At 40.3% G+C, this 7,997-nt stretch overlaps 1 pseudogene across 1 annotated transcript; it reads left to right on the top strand.

Moving 5' to 3' along the window:
• The first annotated feature begins 990 nt into the window (after window positions 1-990).
• Window positions 991-2,511, top strand: LOC116559225 (annotated as a pseudogene). The gene has a single exon (XR_004272389.1). The product of XR_004272389.1 is annotated as a keratin, type II cytoskeletal 8 pseudogene (transcript).
• Window positions 2,512-7,997: the final 5,486 nt, after the last annotated feature.

The following is a 7,997-nucleotide window of genomic DNA, read 5'->3' as shown; positions in this document are numbered from 1 at the left end:
TTCTAGAAGATAACATTGGAAAAACTATTCTAGGAAATGACTTAGGCAAAGAATTCGTGATTAAGACTGCAAAAGCAAATGCAACAAAAACAAAAATAAATAGATGGGACCTAATTAAACTAAAAAGCTTCCGCACAGCAAAAGAAATAATCAGCAGAGTAAACAGACAACCCTGGAGTGGTAGAAAATATTCACAAACTATGCAACTGACAAAAGACTAATATCCAGGATCCACAGGTAACTCAAACTAATCAGCAAGAAAAAGACAAATAATTCTATCAAAAAGTGGACAAAGGAATGAATAGACCATTTTCAAAATAAGATATGTAAATAGCCAACAAACATATGAAAAAATGCTCAACAGCACTAATGATAGGGAAACACAAATTAAAACCATGATGAGATACAACCTTACTCCTGTAAGAATGGCCGTAATTAAAAAGTGAAAAAACAATAGATGCTGGCGTGGATTTGTTGAAAAGGGAACACTTTTACACTGCTGGTGGGAATGTGAATTAGTACAGCCACTGTGGAAAACAGTATGGAGATTCCTTAAAGAACTAAAAGTAGAACTACCATTCAATTCAGCAGTCCCACTCCTGTCATTATATGAAAAAGACACATGCACACACAGGTTTATAGCAGTACAATTCATAATCACAAAAATGTGAAACCAACCTAAGTGCCCATTGGCCAAATGGATAAAGAAAATGTTATATACACCATGTATATAAGAAATGTATATATACCATGAAATACTACTCAGCCATAAAAAGAAATAAAATAATGTCTTCTTCAGCAACTTGGATGCAGCTGGAGGTCATTATTCTAAGTGAAGTAACTGGGAAATAAAAAACTAAATATATGTTCTAAGTCGGAGGTAAGTTATAAGGATGCAAAGGCTTAAGAATGATACAATGGACTTCTGGGACTTCAGGGGAAAGCGTGGGAGGTGGGTGATGGATAAAAGGCTACACATTGGACCAGGAAGTAGCTTCTCCACTCATTCTGGAATCTCTGCCTGGTTTAGCCCACCTGCCTCCACTCCTGCCTCCACCATGTCCATCAGGGTGACCTAGAAGTCCTAGAAGGTGTCCATCTCTGGCTGCAGGGGCTTCAGTAGCTGCTTCTATAGGAGTGGGTCCAGTGGCCACATCAGCTCCTTGAGCTTCTCCTGAGTGGGTAGCAGCAGCTTCTGGGGTGGCCTGGGTGGAGGCTATGATGGGGCCAGAGGCATGGGAGGCATCACTGCCATCATGGTAAACCAGAGCCTGCTGAGACCCCTTAAGCTGCAGGTGGACCCCAACATCCAGGCCGTGCGCACCCAGGAGAAGAAGCAGATCAAGACTGTCACAACAAGTTTGCCTCCTTCATCGACAAGGTGCAGTTCCTGGAACAGCAGAACAAAATGCTGGAGACCAAGTGGAGCCTCCTGCAGCAGCAGAAGACACCTTGAAGCAACATGGACAACATGTTCCAGATCTACATCGACAACCTTAGGTGGCAGCTGGAGACTCTGGGCCAGGAGAAGCTGAAGCTGGAGGCGGAGCTTGGTAACATGCAGGGGCTGGTGGAGGACTTCAAGAACAAGTAAGAGGATGAGATCAATAAGCGTACAGAGATGGAGAATGAATTTGTCCTCATCAAGAAGGATGTGGATGAAGCTGCCATGAACAAGGTGGAGCTGGAGTCTCACCTGGAAGGGCTGACTGACGAGATCCACTTCCTCAGGCTGCTGTATGAAGAGGAGATCCGGGAGCTGCAGTCCCAGATCTTGGACACGTCTGTGGTGCTGTCCATGGACAACAGCCGCTCCCTGGACATGGACAGCATCATTGCTGAGGTCAAGGCACAGTATGAGGAGATCGCCAACCACAGCCGGGCTGAGGCGGAGAGGATGTACCAGATCAAGTATGAGGAGCTGCAGATGCAGGCTGGGCAGCATGGGGATGACCTGCGGCGTACGAAGACTGAGATCTCCGAGATGAACCGGAACATCAGCCGACTCCAGGCTCAGATTGAGGGCCTCAAAGGCCAGAGGGCTTCCCTGAGGGCCGCCATCGCGGATGCCGAGCAGCACAGGGAGCTGGCCGTTAAGAATGTCAACGCCAAGCTGTCCGATCTGGAGGCCGCCCTGCAGCGGGCCAAGCAGGACATGGCCTGGCAGCTGCGTTGAGTACCAGGAGCTGATGAACACCAACCTAGCTCTGCACACCGAGAGCGCCACCTACAGGAAGCTGCTGGAGGGCGAGGAGAGCCGGCTGGAGTCTGGGATGCAGAACCTGAATATCCTTAAGAGGACCACCAGTGCCTACGCAGGTGTGCTGACCTCGCCTGTGGGGGCCTCACAAGCCCCGGCCTCAGCTGGAGCCCCTGGACTCCAGCTTTGGCTCTGGCGCGGGCTCCAGCTCTTTCCGCCGCACCAGCTCTGCCAGGGCCGTGGTTGTGCAGACGATAGAGACCCGCAATGAGAAGCTTGTGTCCGAGTCCTCTGACATTCTGCTCAAGTGAAGAGCCACGCCTGCCCCTCCTGCGGCTGCCCCGAAGCCAGTGAGTGAACACAGGGAACGGAGACCTACCTGTGACTCAGCCCTAGCCCTCAGCCCACCCACGGAGGAGTTCACTGCCTGGGGCACCCCTCCTTGTACATGCCTCCAGCTACAAAACATTTTTTCCCCCAAAATAAAACCTCAGCTAGCTCTGCCAAAAACAAACAAATTACATATTGGATACAGTGTACACTGCTTGGGTGATGGGTGCAATAAAGTCTCAGAAATAACCACTAAAGAATTCATCCATGTAACCAAAGACCACCTATGCCCTAAAAACTATTGAAATAAAAAAAAAATCCCAGTGGTTAAGGATAATGTTTTACAGACATGTAAATGTTATGGGAAATTAATTTTAAAAATTCTAACTAAAACCCAAACTCCAGAGAGGCATAAAATCAGCTCTAGTCCTAGTCCTATCTAAACTCCAGCGGAGTGGACCAGGGTTAGGCACTGGATGTAGAGGCAGTCAATACATATACAGGCTACCCAGTAACACAGGCCGGCCTCCAAAAGGGAGCTGGACTAACTGGATTTTTGCTCTAGATAATTTGAATTTTAAAACTCATAAGAAATGAGATGATTGGCAACAGGAACAATTAAATAGATGTAATTGTTTAAATCTATTTAATACTTAAAGTATTTCTGTTTAATACTTAAATTTTTAAATAGATTTTTGAAAAACATGAAATTATGAGATAGATTTAATCCTCTGTGATAGAATTAAGATGCAATTGGTCATGGCAGTCCCAAGCTATGACGAAGCAGAGTCCATAAGGAAGAAGAAGTCATAGTTTGAATAGAAAACATTCAGGGAAGAGGAAAGGAATAGGCAAGTCAGGAGTGAGAAAAGAGAATTAAATTAGTAAAAGCAAAAGAAGACCATGTGTGTGGTCCATGAGAGAGAAAGAAAGACCAAAAAAGAAATAAGGTCTGAGATGCTACTAAGTGCCTCATCAGATCTAGCTTGTCTCCAGCAGCTCATGTTTTTGGATTCTGGTAGTGACTAAGGGCACTGGGTTTTATATCTGTGGTTCTATAATCTCAGTTCCTTTACCTGCTAGCCTCGTAATCTTGAACTAGTCATTTAATTCACTAAAAATGCCATTTTTCTCACCTGTATAATGGGATAACAAATGTACTAGCTTCACTGGACTATTAGGAGGATAAACTAATCTATGTAAGGTTCTTGGCATCATGACTGGCACATGGAACGCAGTCAATATGGTAGCTATTTTTATTCATACCGTTATTTTTATTATTTATTTAATAAAAATATGTTTTATTTAAACATATGTTAAAATTTTCATTCATGATGGTAAATGGAAACCAAACATCTGCATCATGGAAACAAAACAAAGCATCTTATCCATGGAGAGTACATGTAATCTTTCCTATTGCATTTATTACCTTCACAAAAATCCTTATGACAGCTTCCTATTCACTTTATTTGAATTGTCTTACTTAAGACTATTTCTCATATCCAAAAATGCATAGCCAAAGCTAGCAGCCTGGTATAGTAGAGAATATAAAGAATTCAGAGACATGCCTCTGAATCTAAAATGTCTTCTTTTGACATACATGCAGCCAATAAGCATATTTAAAAAAACTCAACATCACTGAAATGCAAATCAAAACCACAGTGAGATACTGTCTTACACAAGTTAAAATGGCTATTACTAAAAAGTCAAAAAATAAAAGATGCAGGTGAGGTTCCAGGCAAAAAGGAATGCTTATACGCTGTTGGCAGGAGTGTAAATTAGTTCACCCCTCTGGAAAACATTGTGGTGATTCCTCAAAGACTTAAAAACAGAAATACCATTTGACCCAGTAATCCCATTACTGGGTGTACACCCAAAGGAATATAAATCATTCTATCAAAGATATATGCATGTGTATGTTCATGGCCACACTATTCACAATAGCAAAGACATGAAATCAATCTAGATATCCATCAATGGTGGACTGAATAAAGAAAATGTGGTAAAGACAGCCATGGAATACTATGCAGCCGTACAAAAGAACACGATAATGCCTTTTGTGGGATTATGGATGAAGCTGGAGGCTTTTTTCCTTAGCAAACTAATGCAGGAACAGAAAGGCAAATACAGCATGATCTCACTTATAAGTGGGAGCTAAATGATGAGAGCACACGGACACATGGGGGTGGGAAGAACACACACTAGGGCCTACTGGAGGGTGGAGGGTGGAAGGAGGGAGATGATGAGGAAAAATAACTAATGGGTGCTAGGCTTAATACCTGGGTGACAAAATAATCTGTACAACAAATCCAAATAACATGAGGTTACCTATGTAACAAACATGCATATGTATCCCCTGAACTTAAAATAAAAGCTAAATGAATTAATTAAATATCTTCTTTTGAAACATTTCTCAAACTTTCCATGCCCCACCCAATTTGCTTACCTGGGAAATGAGCAAAGTACATGAAAAGTAACATAGATTATGGAAATCTTTTTTGAGATCATTAGAAGAAAAATACTAAATGGAGTCATCATGGCATTATATTTATTTGTTCATAACACTATCAGCATTATTTCTATCATCCATGATGAAAAATTCTAAAGCATATATATTTAAGAAAATATGTATACCATAATGGTGGAGCTGAGAATTTAAAAATATTACTTTTACTAATAACCTCAGTTAAGAAGTCAGACACCCAGGCATTGACCCATCAGCAAAAAATATTCCAAATTAGGTATTTAGACAAAGAAAGCTGATGCTCTATGTGCTCAAAATTTATTTTCCTCTTGTTCTTATTTTTGATGAGCTGATCAAAATAAAACGTTATGCCTCTTCTATTTTTCAGTCATTGAAAAATTGTGACTCAAAGATCTTAAGATTCAAAGAGAATTGTGCATATGGTGATCTTTCAGCCTCCTATTCTGTTTCATTAATTTATGTCTGAAAAAAATGAATGAGAAATCAACAGTAAAGTCTAGACTGAGTTCCAACAGCAGTCATAATTGTGAAAAATAATGGGCCGGGCTGTTACTGTTTTATAACCATGTATCCACGAAGCTCAGTAAATAAGCATGTCAGTTATGAAGTTCACTAGACAGAAGAGCCTTTGAGACTTAAAGGGAGCAGCTGATGCCCACATACTCAATAGGCTACAAGGCATCATTTCCCAGTGGAGATAAACATCAGACTTGGGATCAGAAGAACTGTTTCATTTTTGGTGCCACCCTTTCTCTTCCTGGTTATATACAAGTCACATCACCCACTGAACCTTCACCTTTTCATATAGAGTGAAGATAGGGATAATACCTTCCTTGTTGTGAGGTTCAAAATCAAAATGAGAATGTAAACATATCTGAAAAACAATAATTATGTAATGAGTATACGTCACATGAACTAGGCTGTAAATGAATTGGAAAATACTATTAAAAAGAAATATTTGAGAGGACTGAGCAATTTCCCTAAGAGATTTCAAAAATAGAGCTAAAACATCTATATTTCAGTCATGGTATAAATTACCTATTGGAATTGATACAAATTCCCTAACTACTGTGCCTCTATTTCCCATATGAACAACAGGTAAAATGTCAGGCTTTGGTTATATTCTCTCTCCCTCTCTCTCTCTCTCTCTCTCTCTCTCTCTCTCATCCTCTCTCTGTCTCTCACCAAATTAGTGCTAAATTTCATTTCAAATTCCTATATTCAGTCATTCAATCAGCCAGTCAACAAATATTTCTCTATCTTCTACTACATAGTTATCTTTTACTACGTGCCCAGCACTATTTTAGTCACAAAGGGTGAAGGCCCAATATCTGTTCCTCTTAGAGTTTATATTGTAGTGTATTTGAACACATAATTTGAAGACTACATGATAAGTGGTGACTAGGGAGGTACATGAGTTGTGTGCACAAAGAACTCTCACCCTACTACTTATATTACCACAAGAATCCCGCGAACCTAAACAATTCAGTGCTTTGGTTTTTCCAGGTAAGAGTTAAAACCATCATCAGAGCCTAGCGGTCTCCTTGAGCTCAGTTGTCTGCGGTGAATGAGAGTCAGAAGTGACATCTGTCACCACAGATGACACTGGCTGTCAGAAACAATTGCATCTTTAAGAAAGGATGAAGAAAATTCTCTTGCATGCTCCCAAGTGAGGATGCCAGGTGTAATTTTTATGCAGGAGGGGACTTTTCAAATCAGCAGCTAAAGCAGAGCTCAGAACAGCCTGGAAAGCAGCAACCCATTGTCAGGTGGCTGGCAAGCCTCCCTTTTGGAAGAATGCATATTCTTCCCCAGTGAGGAATGCACCTTATTTGTATCCAGTAGTGCATAGATGTTTTTTAAAAAAATGTATGTATAAAATTCTGTTGTTTTTGCCTGCCTACAATTTAACAACCCCATCTTAAGTAAAAGTACTCTAATTGTCTCTAGGAAATCATTTTCCCCATACTAGCATGACATGATTTTGCAAGGAATGAGGCACAGTCCTGGCTTCTAAAACACCCCATCCTCTTTACTCCAGTGACTGGTTGAGAAATAGGCATATAATGGAGACCAAGACAATTATCAAAGTTAACCCTAGTGATGTACCTTGAAAAACTGAAAAATAAGGCATTCCAATTCTGAACTTAAGACTGAATCTAAGACTGAACTTATTTGCAACCATCCTGATACCCCCTTAGGACAATCATTTAAGAATGGAGCTAACAAAGAACAAAAGATAGCCAAGAGATAAAGGCAGCTTGCTGGATCCTGATGAAAAAATTTTCAGCTTGGAGCTAGCTCACGACGCTTAAAGCTGAACCAATCTTTTTTTTTTTTCAAATGAGTTTGAATTGGATTTTCTGTTACATGCATTTGTGAAAATTTTGATAGATACATATGGCACATATCTATTCATGGCTAGGGTAAGTGCTTTGGCTTACTGGATAGCTTGAATTGTTTTATTCATCTTTCTGTATCAATCACCATTTATGAGATAGCAGAATTAATAGCCAGAGTGGTATAATTCCACAGCCCAGAAATGTAACCATTCTGTTAAATTTGCCTTCCCATCAACTAACTTCATTAGTCATCCCATCCAAGGACATTTGAAATTTAAAAGTTGACATTTAGTTAGGAATTAAACATCCCAATGCATTCTTTAACAGTATTTGTCAGATTATTGAAATGTCTTCCTTTTCGCTCTTCTTAATGTTTATTGCTAAATTGAAATATATTTGAGCAATCTTAAGAGAAGCATTATAAAATTGTTTTCCAAATTGTACTACAGCCAGAACTTCTCTTCTCCCCTTGTACTTCAGGCCAAATATTTACAAAAAAGGCTAGATTTTTGGCAAACAGTTTAAGAATCATATTAGTAAATGACCATTCACTTCTACTTTAATGTGAATGCATTTTCATAAAAGCAAGTAGTGCTAAAATACCTAGGAAGTTGTAGAAGTCTCTGACTCTACTTGGGTC

The sequence above is a fragment of the Sapajus apella genome, unplaced genomic scaffold (genome assembly GCF_009761245.1).
Source record: "Sapajus apella isolate SASKATOON/1434 unplaced genomic scaffold, GSC_monkey_1.0 scaffold23, whole genome shotgun sequence".
NCBI classification, from domain to species: Eukaryota; Metazoa; Chordata; class Mammalia; order Primates; family Cebidae; genus Sapajus; species Sapajus apella.
Note: the sequence above shows the minus strand (reverse complement) of the source record. Positions and strands in the feature narration are given on the sequence as shown.